This window comes from Quercus suber, unplaced genomic scaffold (assembly GCF_002906115.3).
Source record: "Quercus suber isolate HL8 unplaced genomic scaffold, Cork oak 2.0 scaffold_200, whole genome shotgun sequence".
Classification (NCBI taxonomy): domain Eukaryota; kingdom Viridiplantae; phylum Streptophyta; class Magnoliopsida; order Fagales; family Fagaceae; genus Quercus; species Quercus suber.
The window spans coordinates 781,535-801,262 of NW_027069658.1; the positions used below are offsets into that span (position 1 = coordinate 781,535).

At 36.4% G+C, this 19,728-nt stretch overlaps 1 long non-coding RNA gene across 2 annotated transcripts; it reads right to left on the reverse strand.

The window, feature by feature from the left end:
- Positions 1-6,987: 6,987 nt before the first annotated feature.
- On the reverse strand, positions 6,988-12,907 carry LOC111989176 (uncharacterized). 2 transcript variants are annotated; one of them, XR_010631180.1, is made up of 5 exons: positions 11,449-12,907; positions 10,120-10,163; positions 9,387-9,521; positions 7,644-7,717; positions 6,988-7,296 (listed from the first exon to the last, which is right to left on the reverse strand). It is a non-coding gene; the product is annotated as an uncharacterized LOC111989176 (long non-coding RNA). The 2 variants fall into 2 exon arrangements; XR_002880519.2 differs by having other exon boundaries at positions 10,120-10,226.
- Between the last annotated feature and the right edge of the window lie 6,821 nt (positions 12,908-19,728).

Here is a 19,728-nt window from a genome sequence, read left to right on the forward strand (position 1 = left end):
ATACTCCAATCCTAATTTTGAAAATCGATATTATTTGTCAAAAATATGAAATGTGAAATTTGTTATAAATAGAATTATGCAAACCAACTCATCACTAACCTTGTCTGCATCAATAGAGATGTGAGGACTACAAACATCTTGTTGAACGAAAATTTACATGCCAAATTAGCTAATTTTGGTCTATCCATGAGTTTTCAAACTGATGGCAACACTCATGTGTCTACTGTTAATGTTATTGGCACTCTTGGATATCTGAATCCAGAGTGAGTATTTATGTAAATTTAAAAATCATCTTCAAAAAATTTTGTTTGTCAAATACAATAGTGGTATTTATGATCAACAATGATGCAACTAATTTTGAAAATAATACAGATATAAACCTATGAAATTGTTTGAATGGAAATTTAATAATAATAAAAAATTATAACATAGATTGACTTGCAGGTACTCCACTTCATATAGGTTGACAGAAAAAAGTAATGTGTATAACTTTGAATTTTTCTTTTGAAGATAATTACTTATCTACGTGATAGAAAGATCCAAGGAAAACATTCACATGAGTGAATGGGTAAGTTTCATGGTTGCTCATGGGGATATCAAAAGTATTGTTGATCACAGGTTGCAGGGCACTTTCAACTAGGGGTGTGCGAAAGCTTACCGTCACTGAGGAAACCGACCGGCGCCGATCGTCCTGCACCGCCGTTGCCACCGACTGACGGAGCCGATGCCGGCGATCGGAGCACGAATGGCTTTACGATGCTGGTGCGGTGCAGTCATCGGATCAGAAGCCCGAAACCAAGTCCCTGCCCGAACCGAACCGATACAATGCGGATGTAATGTAACTTTCAGTTTCAGAGGTTTGGACGTTTGGTGACTTTGGTTTGGTGTCCGTTTGGTACGACGCCGTTTCACCGAGTTTGTATATCAATTTTTTTTAACAAAACGTCATCGTATCTATTGAGTGTTATGAAAAAAAAAAAAAAACAAAAAACAAAATAAGAACGGTGTCGTATTTTGCTAGGTTTCCAGATTTTCCCTCAATATAAATTCTTTCTTTTGGAGTCAGAAGTCCCGTAACTCTCTCTCTCTCGCTCTCGCCTCTTGCCTATGCAGCAGCCAGCGCCCAGCAAGTGCTCACCGAGGCAAATCACGGTAAGCCACTAAGCTCCTCTGTTTTCACTTTTCAATAAACTCTTCTCTCACCTCGCGGCAAACCATCTGTTTGAGTTAGTTTATAGGTCCATGGCCATGGATGCCATTGCCAGTCATGTTTGCTGGTAGATTTCAAATTAGCCAAAGTTAAACAAAAGAGAAAAGAAAACAAAAACAAGGGAGAGGAAATGACAGGGGACAATGCTAAGGAAGAGTTGTTTTAAAAGTAGGGGTGTGCGAAAGCTTACACTTTATACTAACATTGTTACCTATTGGCTATTTGTATTTGGTTTATACTAACACGGCGTGTAACGTGTATGAGCATGAGTGCTCTGTTTTTTTATGTTTTTATGTCAACAGATTTTTTTACGTGTACAGATTTGTTTTAGATCATTACTGTTTGAGTGAACAGATTTTTTTATAAAGTTTCTGTTGAATAGATTTTTTTTTTTTATAGGTTGAACAGATTTTTTATATAAAAAAAAAACAAAAAAAAAAAACAAAAAACAAAAACAGTAACAGATTTTTTTATAAAGTTTCTGTTGAATAGATTTTTTTTTTTTATAGGTTGAACAGATTTTTTATATAAAAAAAAAACAAAAAAAAAAAACAAAAAACAAAAACAGATTGTTATGTTTCAAATCAAACTGACCAAACCGATTAAACCGAGCTGATCAAACCGCACCACTATAGATCGGAAAACTGACCCTAATCAGTATGCATCGGTTTTAATTATTACAAAACTGATCCCTATTGATTCGGTAACAAATTTGAAAAAAAATCGAGCCGACCGAACCCCACTCACTCCTACTTTCAACATTAATTCTTCTTGGAAAGCTGTTGAAATAGCAATGCTATGTGTGTTTCCCACTTCCACTAAAAGACCAACCACGAGTCAAGTAGTGGCAGAGCTAAAGGACTGTCTGACAACTGAAATAGCTCAAAAGGAGGGATACGAGGGTGAATCAAATTATACAATTGAAATGTACAATATAAATCTGGCTACTGAACTCAATCCTTTAGCACAGTAAATCGTCATCCACAAATCAAATTGGTGATCGGAAGTCGGAACACAGTCTTTTTGCTTTTTAAACTTGTTGCAATGCATATTATACTTCAATTATTCGAATTATGTGTGTAATAAAACCGGTACCTATTAATGGTCCTAACGGACTACTTGTTTTGTTTGTAATATTGTACTAAATTAGTAAATTTATCAAATTTGTCAATTCAACTTTTCCACAAGATAAACTACACTATAAATTACTGCGGGATATTGAAGTTAAAAACATGAGATGAATAATGGACTAGAATTCCAAGTGGAGACTTGGACTTTCACATCCAAAACTAAGAAGTTTTAGCAAAATGGATATTAATTAATATTTCATATAGACGTACATTTGGGTTCAGCTTAAGCCTAAGGTAGTTTGAGATGAACAAATGAAAATGTGATACCAATTTCCTACCCCCACACCCAATTTCCACGTGTCATTTTTTTTTAAATAATGAAAATGGGATTTATTCGTAGCTCTTTCGTTTAGAACATTTAGACTTTATCAATTAATTTAGCATGTACCTTTTACCTTCTCTCTCTTCTTCATTGTTCAATTTTTTTTTTTTTTTGGATCAGAACCCCATTTCAACTTATTTATCTTATTAAAAAAAAAGAACTCTTTTTTCTTAATTTTCCCTCGTCTTTTATTTAATTTTCAAACTAGTCCTTAAAGTTTAATTTTTGTCAATTTATTCCCTTTTTGGAGTTCGTTCAAATTTGATCTTGGGCCACTAGGTAAAGGGCCTTATGAATGTAGGAAAGTAGAGTAGTGCAAGTGGAGTAGAGTGGAGCGTAACAGAAAAATGGCGTATAATGCTATTTCTCAAATATTAATAGTACAAGAGTTTCGGTAGGGTTAGACCATATAAATATTTTTGCAACCCTACTTTCTTATAGAAAGTGGATAATAGCCACTTGCGTCTATGGATATAGCCTAACCCATTTTTCAAATTTCTCATTTGTCAAAACGAGTCACTAAGGTCCTTTTGTCCAGATCAATGGCAAATGAATGTTTTTAATTAGTAAAATTTGTCAAATAATACTTACCAACAACAAGATCTATTAAATGAACATCTCATGAATGTCTTCAAAACAATTTTTATACATGTTCATTTGCTTGCAGTTTTGGATAGAAAAATCATATTAAATCATTTTGACAAAGTGACAAACCAATTGACAAGTGTGGGGGCCTTTTTTATACTGTGTTGGGCTAGGCTACCCCTTTGTGATTGTAGGCCCAAGTGTTTTGGGTTGCGAGGGTCGAGACTGGTCCAACTGGAACTCAACTTGGCCGGCTAGTGTGCAAACTATGCCTCGCCTGCTAGGAGAGTGCTTGCGGCAGGCAGAGTTATTTCAGAGAAGCTTGCGGCAGACAGATACAATTGATAAAATAGAATCGTGTATTCTGGAATGACCAGATAGTTCTTTTAATAGGAAATGACCAAATGATCCATAATCACAATGATATTAACAACTTTCACAAATGAAATAGTAAGGGCAAATAGTAATAAAGATTAATCAACAGATAAAGGAAATAAGTTCAGTTCGGTCCGCAGGAGCGAGGCCAAAGAGGAAGAACGCCTCTTCTCAACACGATCAACCTCCGAGGAAAAGAATTCCTACTGTGGAAATTAATGGGTTTGAGGGAGGCAGACCTGAATGGACAATGCTCAGGACGATTATAGAAGAGAGCAGGGATTTGAGAGGGGGAGAAGGGAATTGACCTATCGGTACATGCCACTAACTCTTACTCTTTTTCTCTCTATCTTTCTCTCTTTTTTTTCTTCTCTCTCTTTCTTTTCCCCGAGTTCTCTCTTCTTTTTCTCTCTTAGTCTTTCCTTAGTGATTTCCACAATTGTGGTTTTTAGTATAAGTATGCCTCAGAGTCCTTGTTACGTTGTGTTGTATTGCATTGTCTGTTAGTCTGTCGTGGCACCTCTTCCTGCCGCAATGATGTTTCTTTCTCTCTATCCCTCATGGCATGCACCTAGTGGTTCCAACTCAGCCTTACCTCTTTTTGGGAGGTATGTCATCCCAGCAAGACGTATCCCCTAAAAGAGCTTGAGCAAGAACCTCAAAATAGGTCTTCCCCTCTCCCCACCACCAAACCATGCCCTCTTACCTCTGACCCATGACCTCACCATGTTCCGTATTGGCTGGGTATAGGTTGGTGGTGCCTGGGCCTTGCGCATGCATATGTCTGAAATCTGCCTGCTGTTCATGCATCTACCGTGGACTAGATACTTTGCCTGTATTGCCTGTCATTCGTTTCTGGCTTTTCATGAGCTGCTACTCTGATTTCCCGCTCCCTTAGGGTCTGGGCTTTACTCAGTACTAGGCTTTGCATTCTTTTCAACCCAATTCTTTAATTGCCTTGGCTTCCTACCGCATTACTTGGCATTTCCTGCCGCGGCAACTTGTTCCTGCTAGACCTCTTTTCAGGCCTGCCGTTCCATTCTTTCCCCCAGTGGCTTAATATGGCCACTGGTGTTCTCACTTATGGGCTCCAGTGTCCCTTTCTTTTCCCTTGGGCCTCTCCAACCCATTTACTTCCTTTGGACTTCCTCGGCCCATTTACTAACTCCGCATCCCATGGGCTTTTACTAACTTAATTGGGCTTCCTTGGCCCAATTTCCTCATTCTCATCCTTGGGGTTCATGGGCTTGCCATTATCCCCTACTTTCTTTGTTTACATTGCTTTGGGCCTGCTGCGGCCCATTCTCACTTTTCCATACCATATACTGCTCATGGGTGCTATTTTCTCTCTTTCCGGGCCTTTTAGGCCCACTTACTTCCTCAAGACCCATTTGTTTATATTAAGGGCATATGATCCATTGTCCCTGCCACTTGAGCCTAATGGTTTTACTTAGTCTGCCACTTCTCTGCTGCCCATATTGCTAGGTTGGGTTGCCTTCTGTTTATTTCAAAAAATGACCATCAACAACAAGAATACACCTTCGCAGCCTTAATTGACAATTGAAGTAAAAGTTAAGAGACTAAAATGAATTTTAGCCATTTAAAAAAAAACAAAACAAAACAAAACAAAAAGTATCTAATTCCTTTGACTATGCAATTTGATCGTAATTGAAATCTGTTTTATAATGTCTTAGATTATGTATCTTAAATTTAATAGGAGATATTATATAATATTTCTTGAAAAATACTACTTATTTTACTGGAAAATAAATACTAATTTTTCTTGATTATGCAAATTGATCTTAATTTGAAAAAGACTACTTATCTTAAATTTAAACTGTGGGGGATAAAAACTCAGAGCTACTTAATGGGCCTGGGGCACCATGTTGAGGAGTATTATATTTCTGAAGAGCAATAATTAGTTGGGACAATCCATCTGAAGGCAGTAAGCCCAGAAGTAGAGGGGGAGTACCGTCCGAAGAGGTCACTACTGGTCCGAAGATGTCTTACTCCTCGGTTACAAATAGCCTTGATCAATCAGACGTATGGAAGGTCTGAATAATCTTTCTAGCAATTCTAATGATAATGATAAGTTCTGGGTAGATCTGGAGATGATCAGAACGAAGAAATATCTAAAGGAAAAGCTGCTACCACCGTATTTAATTCACTGCAACAGCTTTTCTGGCCACATTTATATGAAGAAGACCCCTGAACAGTGTAACCTCAGCTACCGCCACTCACAAAGAACTAAAGTAGACACGTGACGTGACATGTACTTAAGTAGATACACAGATGAAGAACAAGTAGACGATGGAGATGATGGGAAAGGATGCTATATAAAGAAGAAGGGTCCTTGATAAAAGGTGGAGAAAAGAGAGAGGAGAGGAGAAAGAAAAGCTTTACTGTAGCTCTGAACGTTGTAATTACTGTTCACTCAATAAAACATCTCTTCGGATATTCACTCATGGAGTTGTTCAAGCATTATTTCATGTTATCACCGTCTTAAGTACCTTAGCCAACCATTGTTTAATTCATAATCTGCCCAGCTCTTTCGCCCACTCTCTATAAATTCATTGTCCTGGGTTCGTTGGGTCTTTAACCCATACCTTTTGGGCTTGGGCTAGAAAAACTGACCCCACATAAACATATTGAAATACATGTTTTGATTTCCTTAAAAAATATTTTTAATTTCCTTTGAAAAGAAAACCTTACCTTTTACAAGAAATTGTCACCAATTTTTTATTTTTATTTTTTGAATTTTTTGAATAATGATATTTTTGAAAAACTAAAACGTGACATTTAAGGGGCTTTCTCTATGTCGTGAATCAAGAAAAGGGTGAATAGAGACTATAGAGGACATGGCAAGAGGGCCCCAAAATTATACCTAAAAGCCTAACACGCCAAGTTGTGGGCTGAAAAACATATCAATGTAAGACTGGATAACAACTATCAAAGCCTTGATGTCAAGCACACGAATGTTATCTCTCAGCCCATGTTCTGAATGTCACGAAAAATCGCTTTCGTATCGTCTTTGTTTACTAACTACAATAAATTTGACTTTTTTTAAGGGTCAAAATCCTTAAAAAAAGAATTGAAAAACTTTGAAAAAAATTATTTTAAGAGTCCAATTGACCCTTGATAACCTTTGAAACATATACCATCGCAAAGGGAATTTTGAAGGCCTTCGTAGCCCTCAAAACAAGTGCTCTAATCTTATTTTGAGGGTCAAGAGACCTTTAAATAACCTTTTGACAAGGTTTAAAAGATTTATATTTACAACCTTGATAAATAAGGTTATTTAAGGGGTCTCTTAACTATATATAAATATAAATATATATATATATATATATACACACACACAAAAATTCACAATTGTTGAGATGATATGCTATGATATTGATCTATAGCAAAAGTGGTATATTGCTACAATTACACTTTCTTTGATCTCTAAATTCAAACCTACAAATTAACAGATTAGGGACCGCATACAAACTGCCGATATGTCAATTATTGTTTAATAGAAAAGATATCAATAACCACACTTTGTACAAAGACCAAATCTGTCCAAGAGTTAAAAGTTTTGATACATTTTATTCTTCATCATCATCTCCAAAGCAAGAAGTTATCAGCTAGTACAATTGAACATTTCAGCCATTATGGGTGCCCTCAAGTTTCTGAAAAAGAGAGAATGATACCAAAAGTTTGTTAATTTCCCAGCAAATATATCTACACACCTTTCCATACTATCAAATTCAAGATACCCACAATTTCAAAAAGAACAAAAAAGGCACTATAGAATTCATATATCTAAATAAAACATGCTGATTAAAGAAACGTCATTCACCAAAAAGAAGAAAACTTCTTTATTTGTTCTTAAAACAGACTTAAATCTGATTTAGCTTGTTCTAGGATGAAACAAGATATAGTGCAACTGTAATGTAAGAACTCTAAAATAACATTTTAATGTTATAATACATTCTGATTTAAAAATAATTGCTAAAATCAAAGTAAATGCACATACCCAAAGGACCGTTCCATCCCCACCAAGAGTTACTACAAGGTCAACTTTTGTTTGCAAGAGCAAAACTTCCTTGTCTGCAATAAGAGAATAACAGATATTAACTTTAAATCCATAGTTAATATTGAAAAGAATAACCATCCCACATGAAAATTTAGTAATTAATGTAGAAGTAACACTAAACACTCTACTGTTGCATGAGTTGAATGAGTATGAAAACAGATATTAACTTTAAATCCATGCAAAATGTTTCCAGTTAACCATTGCCTGGAACAGAAGGCACTACCATGCAATAATTCAGGCACTCAATTTGGCAACAAAAACTAGTATCACGTCAACCCTTTATTGCAACATAAGCTGACAAAGTTTGCTGCAATTCTAAACAAGCACATACATACATGCATTTATTAATACACACAGACACACACGCAAATGAATAGCCCTTAAACTTGGAACACAAGATTAACAGATGTGAACCACCATGACAATAATTAAATAACATTGTGAGCAAGAACATAAGTCTCATATGCAAGGTTTTAACACGTAACATCAAAGAAGAAACTTTTCATTTTACTTATAAAAAAAGCATCAAAGAAGAAACCAAAGTTACAGAGTTTATAACATCTGGTCCAAATTGAAGAAACCAAAGTTCCAGAGTTTAAAACATATGATCCAAATTGAAGTTTAATCTTTGCTTAGATATATTAAACCCAAAAAAAAAAAAAAGTCCATCTTTCAACATACCTAGATCATAAAATCTATCACAGAATCCAAATAACAAGTATACGTGATCATCAAACAAAGAAAATAAAAAATAAAAACAGAATCTTTCAGAAAAACAGAACACAGTAACATGTGCTTAAACAACTTTTTCCATCTGTGCATTATGATCATTACAGATCGAAACACAGTAATACAGAAACAGAGAAGTGGGTGTGTCTGATCAGAGACTGTTCTGTTATCTTAGACGATGGAATATGAATTTAGGACTAAGCATATTTTCAAAGATTTTTCAAGATAAGGATTGCAAAAGCAAACAAGTACCTATCTATTCTATCCACATAAACAGCTCAACAAGTCATTCCAAATTTATCCAATAGTACTAAAACAGTGACTAGCTTGAGTTGATCTTCATACCTTAGTGATCACTACTAGATTGGGCTCATTGCGAGGTGATAAAACTCAACATTTGCATCATCATTTTACTTATAAAAGATAGTTCAGCACCCTATAAAACAGGATCCTTTTTTGATTTATGATCCATCAACTCCATGTAATTGGGGGATCAGATTGGAGTTAATGATTAATGGATGAAATCAATTCCAGTGTGGAGAAGAAAACAATAAAATACAAGAACCACATTAGTGTCGTTAATTGGATTTCTATGATTGTAAACTTCATAAAATTCAGTAGTCAGTAACTTCATATGGCATACAACTATCCAAATTTGTTTTAACTTCTTCAAATGTGCGTGTTTACAACAACAACAAAGCCTTATTCCCAAAATCATGGGGTTGGGCTGGTCTGCTATTGATTTTCAACGGACTAATTAGGGGCCATTCACATACTTTAAAAAATTTTCATTTTGATAAGAAACCAAAAAAGAAAAAAGAAAAAAGAGTAATCTGTCAGTAAGCTGCCAATCCATTTAGCTAATCACAGAAGTAGTGAAGCATTTCTTAATTGCAAGACAAAAATGCATTCTCTCAAAATTCACTTAATCGTCAGAATTCTTTCAAAAATTACCTGAAGAAGTACAAAGGAATTGAATATCAAAGTATTCTTCACTTTGAGGGCATGGGAGATTGTGTCACCCTCCAAATTCAGTAAACTTCTACCTTGGAAACTGAGGACAAGCAGAACAGTCACTTGATATAGAGCCTGCAATTTCCAAACCAACATTATCAATGTCCATTAACATGAAGACAACTAAAAGACACAGTTTATGACCTGAAATTCCCTCAACAGTAACATAGTACTGGTCACAAAAGAAACAAACAAAACACATGTACCTATAAATTTGGTACTAACCTAGCTGGCTTAAGACAGGCAGTGTTACCAACTCTGAATGAGAGATTGACTTGAACACAAGAAAAATATTGTATTGAGATGTAAAAGGACCATATAAGCACAACAATCAAAGTCAATGATGTTGTAGTACATCTTAAATTGGTTGAAGTGATTACTCATATAAATATTGCATCCTAAAAAATAATTAAATTTTTACCATGTGGTCTACTCAAAGACCTTCTTTCCTTAGAATTTTAAAACTCACAATCAAAAAAAATTTCAGACATTTACATTTACATACAAATATAAGGTATGTAAATGTGGCATATTGGGTTTTGGCATACAGGTTCAGATAATTTTAAAAAGTGCTTTAAAACTTTAATCAAGAGAAGCAACACAAAATACCCAAAAGTAAGTACAATTCCCCATACCACAAAAAGTCAGTCCCATAAATAGCAGTGAAACATACCTTATAACACAAATCAGTACTTTGCCCCACTTTAGACATCTTCACTAGAAAAAAAGGGCCATAGAATGGATCAATTAGAAGGAAATCATTAAGAAAAGTAGCAGGATCTGCCAAAACACAACCAAGAAAACACCATAAACAAACTAAAAAACTCATAATGCATATCATTGTTTAACTAAAAAACTGATAATAAGAGTAGGGAGAGAAAGAAGAGTTAATGGATCTGTACAGCGGCATTACAGACAGCATCACACTTAGCCATATCATTGTTTAACTTCCTCTTAACTCAAAAAAAAGGTGTAAGATCAAAAGGCATGCAATATAAAACTTTGCCGTGTACTAAAGCAAATTCATCTAGAGCTTACCTGCATCTATGGCATTACAATTAACACAGTAAATGCACCATAAGCTACTAAAATGTTTCTGAAAATTTTATCCATAATGGATATTACATAATGCTATCTGTAATAATCAATAATCAGTTCAAAGTGTATTTCAGGAATTGATAAAATTAAGCTGCAAACAAGACACATGCCCTTATGCTTGGCTGAATTGCTTTGAGCACAATGCATGAAGAACAACTTCCTAATTTACTTCACACATTCGACTTATCCTTAACACCATGCATGACAAAGTCATAGTCCTTGATGAGTTAGAAGGAAATGTAATATAAGGCTAAAATAAAAACTCTAGATGGTGATTCATATAATAACTTTTGTTCAGCATAGGCCTCTACTTGAACTCTGCTCCTCTTGATTGATGTCCTTAAACTCTTCCTAGAACTCCTCTAAACTTCCAAACTACATTAAATTAGAAATCATACATTCAAGAAATGTTCATAATCAATTACTATAACATACTCTTAAGGAATCAAATGACTAAGAAGCATGCAACAAGTAATTGTAGTGAAAAATAAGCATATGAATTGCATTTTCACAGAACCAATAATATATTAGTCATTGCACAGAGAAACAAACATATATTCTGATTCACTCCAATTCCAAGAACCACCAATTGCAGGTGAAATTAACCAAAAGGCTCCTTGTTGTAACATACTAATTATCAAATTAGCTAAACATAAACATAGAATTTTCAAAATCAGCATCAAACTCTCAAATCAAAACCACAAAATCTGCATCAATACTAAATCATATAATACATTGAGAGGCACCAATTTTAAAGAATTCAGAACCTTAGATACCACAATACACAAAAAATAAATCAAAACAGTACAGCATTCACTTTTTTCTTCTTAGGAAACGTACAGAGTTAAAGAGAGACGACCTGTAAACAAACAGAATTAGTATCTGCCATGTTAATAATACTTACATCTCTTTCAGTTTTGAAAGTTTTCCAAACATATCGCTCAACTGGTTGTTTAGCGGATTGTTACCAAGATTTCTGCACCCATCAACAAAAAAAAAAAAAAAGAAAAAAAAAAAAGAGAGAAACAGTGTTGCTAAAAAACTAGAATAGTGAACATTATATCACTCATACTAGAATAATGAAGAAACATATTATTACACTTATGCAGCAGACTATACATCATAAATGCTCTCTTTGAAAGATATACATACTCCAAAAAGGTCGATGCCTGAATCTTTGTGAGGACTTCTATGGTAGCCTTCCCAGGTTTTTTGATTGGTATCCTTGCACCCATCTTATTTAAGTAACAAGCAATTTCCTTTGGCAAGTGGCCAGGAAAGACTTACCATTTAAGAGAGACATTTTTACAAAGATGAAAACTAAAGGATTGCAATCCATAATCAGAAATTTGAAATCCACAAATATGACCAGACCCTGCCAAGTAGTTTTAGACTCATTGCAATGCTTTGCAAGTAAGATTCAGACATAAAGCTACACAAGTTTCCGTATTCTACTAAAACTACAAGACTCGCAACAAGAACACATTTATTCCAATATCCAGTGGACAATAGAATGTAACAATTAGAGATCGATTCTTCAATAACAAACTATTCAGAGTTTTAATTCTCATATTATATTTGTTCCTCTTTAATTTTCCTTGAATTTTCTAGGGTAAAATTGTTGCTCTTTCTGAAATCAAAGGCATATAGACATTAACCACCAAGCTTCCACATAAGCATGAAATTTTCATTCATTTTCTCAGTAAACAAACAGAGAAAAAGAGAAAAGTTACCTTGAGCAAAGTAAGTTCCCCCAAATTCACTGGCTCCACAGTGTAATTAACAAATGTAGAATTGACACAAAATTTTCTCAAATGCAATTAACAAATCTATTGAATTCACACAAAATTTTCTCAATTAAACCAGTAAATCAATAAATTAATCAACTAACAATTAGTAATAGGAAATGTAATTTCGTTCAAAAAATTTTCTCGAGAAACAAGCAGAGAGTTAAATAGATCAGAGAGACATGTAATCCGATGAAGAAGTGGCGGAGCTGAGATCGCCGACAACTGCGCCTCTGCTAGTCATTGGAGATGAGATCGCCGGTGAGATCATCGTCGAAGCTGATTGTCAACCACCGCCCCTCAGCTCTTTGAGTTTTCTTACAGAGAGAGAGAGGGGGGGGTGGGGGGCTAAAAATCAACAAAAATGAGTTTTCTCACTGAACGAAAACTCATTTTTATGGTTTGATTTTGAGCTTTGGCCTTTATTTCGAGGGTGAAATATTTGGGGACAATTATTTTGGGGGTTGTGTTGAAGTTGCGTCGAAAAATGTAATATTTGGAGCTCAATCTCGCGTGGGAGAGCTATAATTAGGCTGCTAGGTTTTTATAACGGGTGGAATAGTTTATTTCGAGGGACAAATGTTTGTTTCCACGATTTTCAGGAAACCTTCAAAATAATTGCGTCGAAACATGGGCCAAAATGGCCTATTACCATCAATTTTAGAAATATTTGGCCAAAAAACACTGTTTCGGAAATAAACAGCAATGTACCACTTTTTTAAGTACTCGAATTTGGTGAACTTGAGTACCATGTTTTATGCTTCCACCGTGGCACGTTAACATGGCAAAAAAATTTAAAAATTCCAATTAGTACTCGAGCTTACTAAGCTCGAGTACAGTTCTAGCCAGTTCACGCCCCAGATGGCCCCTGTTACCCACACTTAAACCAAACAGCTGACTCTCTCATCAATCTCCCTCTCAAATCTTGCTATCTCCCTCTCAATCTCCCACACACTGTCAATCTCCCTCTCAGTCTCGCTCTCTTCTTCGGCACCACAAGCTCTTCTTCTTTCTCTATTTCTCACGGCAACACAGGTTCATCACTCTAACTTTTCTCTTCTTCGTTGACCTCTCTATTTCTACTAAATCCGAATCCATATAGGCTCTGGGATGTGGGTTTCATTTGAAATTTTTTTTTTTTTTTTTTCTGTGGTTTTGCTTGGGTTTCATTTGATTTATTGTGGGTTTTGTTGGGGTTTTGTTCGTTTGTTTGTGCGTATTGTTTCATTGTATTTTCACTGATTTGTTTTGGGTTTGTCTTTATTTTCTATTTCTGTTATGTTTTTGTGGGTTTGTAATGCAAATTATGTGTTTGATGAAATGCTTCTTGCTTTACTCCACAAACAGTAAAGAATCATCTTCCTCTTCAATGGCGCTCTATTTTCTGTATTGCTTTGATTGTAGGGCTTCTTTGAAGCCCCTAGAACTACTTCCAACCACAATTTATACCTTTCCCCTACCTGGGTTTTCACCAAAATCAATCAAACCCACTCCAGCTCCAACAAGGTATTGTTTTTCTGTTTCATCCTCAAGCAATTTTGATTGATTGCTATTTGTTTGTTGAATTGACTGTGTGAAGTTTTTCAATGCATCCAATAGCTTTTGTAGAAATGGTTGTTCCACAAGTCAACAAGAAATGGCTCTTCATTTTTCTGGTTTGTCTATAGTTATTTTGCTAATTGGGAATGAACATGACTAAATGTTTGTGTTAATAATCAGGTAATTCTAGCTTAGAGGCAGCTATAGAATGGGTGATTGATCATGAGAATGACTCAGACATTGATCAGATGCCTTTGGTATGAATATGATTTCTCATCTTCGTTCTCTTCTTTGCTTACATTGCACATGGATTTTTATTTACTTATTTTCGTATTCTTATTCAATGATATCCTTATTTTTAAACTTCAATCTTTATCAACTAATGAAGTCTCTAGTATAGTACCATATCCTCAATCATGCTAAGAAATAACACTAAAACTATAGTTTGAAGTGGGTTTGTGTTTCACAAAACCAAAACTTTTGATATTCACATTGTAGCTTCTTGTATACTGTTTTATTTATTTATTTATTTTTATTTGGTTAATAAGTCTAATATTCAAAGGGGTGAGATGCCCAACAAAAGGAAGAACTCCTTTGAAATAAAAGAAAAGGAGTGAGAAAAATAGACATAAGGTTATTGTAAGACAGTCAGCTATTTCATTTTGAATAGAACTAACAAATAATTGTTAAAAAAAAAAAAATTCCTGATCCCAATTTGCAATTGCTAACTTTGATCTTATCCGTCAATTTTAAAAGAGTGCTTGGGGATTCAAAACTGTAATACTCTTGGCTTGATATTGAAATAAAGAGAAACATTTCAAATAGAACATATATTGGCCAGTAATCTTTAGCTTTTTTATTTTGGTATATCTACCAGGTGTCTGCTTATTATAAGAAAGAGGGTGTTCATACAATTGAAATTCTTTCTCATATACATGCTTGTTTAGCGGACAGTTTTGATTGGGTAGTAAGAGCTGAAGTTTATACGGAACAGTTAATTATTGTTTAGCTAAGTATCTTTTCTAATATGATCTTGTTTTTATCAGTTTGTTTTTGTGGGTAGCTTTTGAGATTTGGAATTTGACTTTGTGAGAGTGCCTTTTTTTTAGCACTATAGCCCAAGGATCCTGGGCCGTGTGAGAGGTTCTTGGTGGACTGGGATCAATTCTCCGCAGCTAACGGGCTGATTTAAGAATAGATTGGTGCACAGAACAAACTTCCTACAATTACAAAACAACTAAAAAAAAATAGTCGTATTGAATGACATTTAAGAGTAAAGGAAATGCATAATAGATGAAATATAGTGCAAAGAACACGTTAGGGATCCTCTAATTAGTGAGGTATGTCTCATTAGTTTCTTTTTAATTATGATTACAAAGCTCACTAAGACATGATGCAAGGTTCAAATGAGTTCAAAAATTACAGACTTTGATAGCCATTCAAGCTTCAAAGACTTGCAAAGTTTGAATTCGTTGAATCCGAGCGTGTACTGTAGTGGCTGCCTCTGGGATACCAGGAACAGATTCCTCTGTTTTCCCTTTAGTTTTACAGAGTCTATCCTCAATCTTTTTGAAACTTTTGAGAAATGACTTTGAATGCCTTGACGAATGACCTAAGCATCCAGAATCGAATGTCCTATCCTTTTCCTTTCCCCCCTTTTTATAGCACAGTGGCGGGCTCCTGGGGGTACTACCAATTTTTCTTTTTTGCCCTTTGAAGTCGGTTCAGCGCCTGGTTGTTTCAGGATTATGTCGTTTCCCTTTTTCTTATAGTTCCTTTCTTTTTGCTGCGATCAGATGAAAGTCTCCCAGCTAGTTTTCCATTTCCAGATTTTCCCGTTGGTTGACCTGAGGCGTTTTGGCTTTTGCTCCAGCTTTCCCAGTTGTACTTTTCTTGTCTCTTTCTTCAAATGGTTGGAACCAAATCTCCTGCATCTTTGCTTTGTACTTCCACTGCGTGCCTGGTTCATAAGGTCCGCGTGCCTTTTGTCTTTTTTTCTCTCTTTAAATCTACTTTAATTTCACCTCACGCGTCCGGGGATCCTCTGCCTCTGGTTTTGTTTCTGGGCGTCCCGACCCAATTCTTCCTTCTGGGCTTGCTTTGGCTTGCGGTTTCCTTTATCTGTTTTCTTGGGCCCTTTTCTTCGTGGACCTCTAGATCAGATCCTCTGGGCTCCTTTCCTTTTTCTTTCTTTTCTCCTTCCTTTCCTTTGTTGTGAGAGCCCACCCTTTATTCTCTCTCTCTCTCTCTCTCTCTCTCTCTCTCTCTTTCTTTTTTGTGTGAAATGGGCCTAAAGTCTTTTTCATCTCTTTCTTGGGCCTATTTGTGGCTATTTAATTATTTTGCACCTCAGTATTTAGCCCCCCGAGCTCATGGGTTGCCTGCAGCCCATGCGTGAGTTTTTTTTTTTTTTTTTTTTTTTTTTGTAGGATCTTCTTTTGTTTTGATCCTTCTACGGGATCCTGATCTTCCATTTCTTCGGTGTCCTGGCTTTTTTGCTTCTTCCCTCCTTTTTTGTGACTCTTCCCTTTCTCGTGGTACGTGGCAGTTGGGTTGAAATAAAACTCCCACCACCTACTTTTACGTTTCCCATAACACTCATTATAACTGCCGCTAACTTCTTCTCTTTTAAATTTAATTCTTGGTAACTGCGCGTCTTTTCATACATCTTCTTCTCTAACTGCTCTTATTCTAGCATTTTCTCTTTTACTCTCTTTTGCCTACCTGAGTCTTCTGTTCTCAACCCTTTTTCTTTTCTTTCGATCAGTCTCGTCGTCATCTTCTTTTCTTCTTTCCAAATACCCATTACTCCAATGGCTTCTTCTTCTTCTTCTCGAAAAAGAAAGGAGCGTACTCCTAGTCCCTTTGAAGGCGAGGGCTCCTCTAGTTCTGCGCAAGATGAGCTTGTCGTTGGGCGCCCTGCTTTCCCTTTGCGAGACCCCTGGTATACTCCTAGCTTATTCTTTCCTCGGGTGTCTCATGGCGAAACCCCTCCATCTTCTCACGTCTGGGTATTTTCCGGTCAAGCGGGTTTTGCTGGTTCTGCACAAGTTCCAGACCCTAGGGAGATTTTTGATCTTCAAATTAGGCGAGGACTTCGGGAGGCTGTCCCCATCTTCTTCGATTTTGTTGCTGGAAAGATCCAAGGCTGGCCCATTTGGGTAGATAATGAGCTTTCTGACGAGGAGTTTGTGGGTCGCTTGGATCGTGCCGGCGTCCTGAAGGCAGTGGCTATTTCCAGGAATCTCGAGGGTTTCAGAGATGCCAAAGGCCTTAGGCATTTGGTGCGCCGTTGGTGCCCTACTCTGCACACTTTCTCCTTTTCTGTTGGTGAACTGACTGTTACTTTGGAGGATGTGATCAATAATTTTCTCCTTCCGGTGCTTGGGGTGAAAACCCCTTTAATATCAAGCTTTCTGATGAGGATCTCGAAGTGGAAGAGAAATTATTCGCTCACTTTGGTGGACGTACTGCTTCTCCTGGTGGGAAACCGCCAGGATGGGTAGGTGGGTTATGACTCTTTCACGTGAAAAGGATAAGAAGTCAGACGTGCCGGTTCCTTGCATTCTGGCTTAGCAAGTTTTTGTTCAGCGAGTTCCCCGGGTATGGAATCAAGTCTACTTTTTTCCTCTAGCGATTAAGTTGGCTCAGGGTGCCCAATATCCTCTGGCCCCCATGTTTTGGGCCATGTTTACTCTCAATTGGATCAACTTCATGGAGATGAGGCTGAGGGTGATTCTTGTTACGTTATCACTTCTTCGCTTCATTGCGCCATTCTCCAGGTATTTATGTGGGACCGTTCTTCAGTTACTTTAGCAAAATGTAGGAATCTAAAGTTTGTGAAAGATAAGTTTTAGGGATCTCCTGACGTGGTAAAAGGCTTTGTGGCAGTTCCACTGACAGCCTCCCCATTATTTTCCGTTGGCTGAGTCTAAAAGGTGGCAGTCTTAATTTGGTTGAGTTATTTGATCAAACAGGTCATTTGAATTGGCGCTCCCCCCGGGAGTTTGGTACTGGTTTTGTTTGCAATTCTGTGTTATCTCCCTTTTTGTCTTCTACAGGGAATACTTTTGATTTACGTAGTGGTGATGAAGGCAGCTTAGCTTACTTGGCTTGCATTAGTCCTTCCTGGCTTCTTGTGCTTTCCTCAACTGGCCCACGGTACACCCATTACTCGGCGCATCGAGTACTTCGGCAATTTGGCTTTGATCAAGGTTTCCCCCAGCGTTCAATGACATAGTTCCTTCTCTTCCTTCCTTGGATCCTTTCATGAGACTCCAGGCCTTCTCCTATTGGTCAAAACGGAGTCCTCAATTTGTAGTGCCTAACTCTCAGAGAGGAGTTTTTGCCTCCAGTGGCTATGTTGGTTATTGGAGGATGGTTCAGAAGTCCTTTGCTGATTATGTGGCTCTGGGGCAATTGGGAGAGTACCCAACCCTGACATTTCTTCGCCCCAACATCTAACAGGCGTCTGTCCCTTCCTACTGTGGTGTTGTTTCCACGGCTGTGAGCAGCAAAACTGGCTTTGCAGAATGGCATGCTTCCAGGGAAGGTTGGGTGACTTATGCGCAGGATTTCCCAGAGAACTGGTTGGGGTGTGATCTTGTTGTTGGTGCTTCTGCTGGGGTACCAATTAAAAAGGGGCAGTAGAGGCCATAAGTGCCAGTACTCCGTTGGCATGAGTAAAGAGAAATCAGTTAAACAGGAAAAGTTGAAGGAGGCCGCGGGTGAAGAGAGTGCAGAGGATGTTGGCCCTAAGTCAAAGAGGAANCCTTAATTTTCTAGAATTTTACAAGCATGCAGAATTAAGAAGAATATGTAATCCAATGGTGGATTTATCAAAATTCACCTCTAATAAAAAGATATTAAGTAAAGCATGTAAGAGTATGGATACAAAAATTTAGTAGAAGCATTTAATTATATATGAAGTTTAATTGTTCAATCATTGTCCGATAAGGACTGTATGAGAAAGAAGTCACAAGTTTACACCTCTCTCTCTCTCTCTCTCTCTCTCTCTCTCTCTCTCTCAAATGGTCCTAGAGGCCTAGAATTCTTACGAATAGATTAGAGCTGAATTTGATTGTCGGCAAAATAATTGTAAAGTAGAATTGTCTAGATCGGAATTCCACCTCACATTTTGGTTTTTGGGTTATGTTTCAATTGTGAAAAAGTAGTAGAGAATTTGTTAAAACTGGTCCAATTGTTTGGGAGAATTTGGGGAAATTGTTACAAGGTACATTTCTTTTATGTTAGAATTGTTTTATGAACATAATTATCTAACTAAAATTAAGTTAAATGTAACTTGTTATTAGAAATTGCAGATCTATGTAATTAGAAATTGCCCTGTACGTGTATATTGCTTTTATACCTCCGTATTTACATGTATGTGAAACTATATGTATTTGAAATAAGAATTTTCATGTAAAATTAATATTAATTAAAAAAAGAAAATTTTGGAAGCATTGTTATTGGAAAAAAATGAAGTTCACAATAACTCATAGCCAACAGCAATAACATTTAGTATAATCATTTTTTTTTTTTTGAAACAAAAATTGAACATAATATCAACCAATTTTTTAGATTACATACTAGGTACTACCATTACCGTTATTAGATGCTACCTAAGCATATCAACCATCAATTTCAAGATTTTTACTACTGCGCATTCTTAACGTAATAGTCACTCCACAAGTACAAGGTTCTTATGAGGTGGAGGGCAATGGTTAGAGTTCAAACCTTTAAGATGAAGTTTCACATTCATATACACTTAAATTAAGCTAAAGTAGAATTCCTATCTTGTATTAAAAACTACATCTATTTTCTACAATTTACGGTCACTAATAAGAGTGATAGTTTTA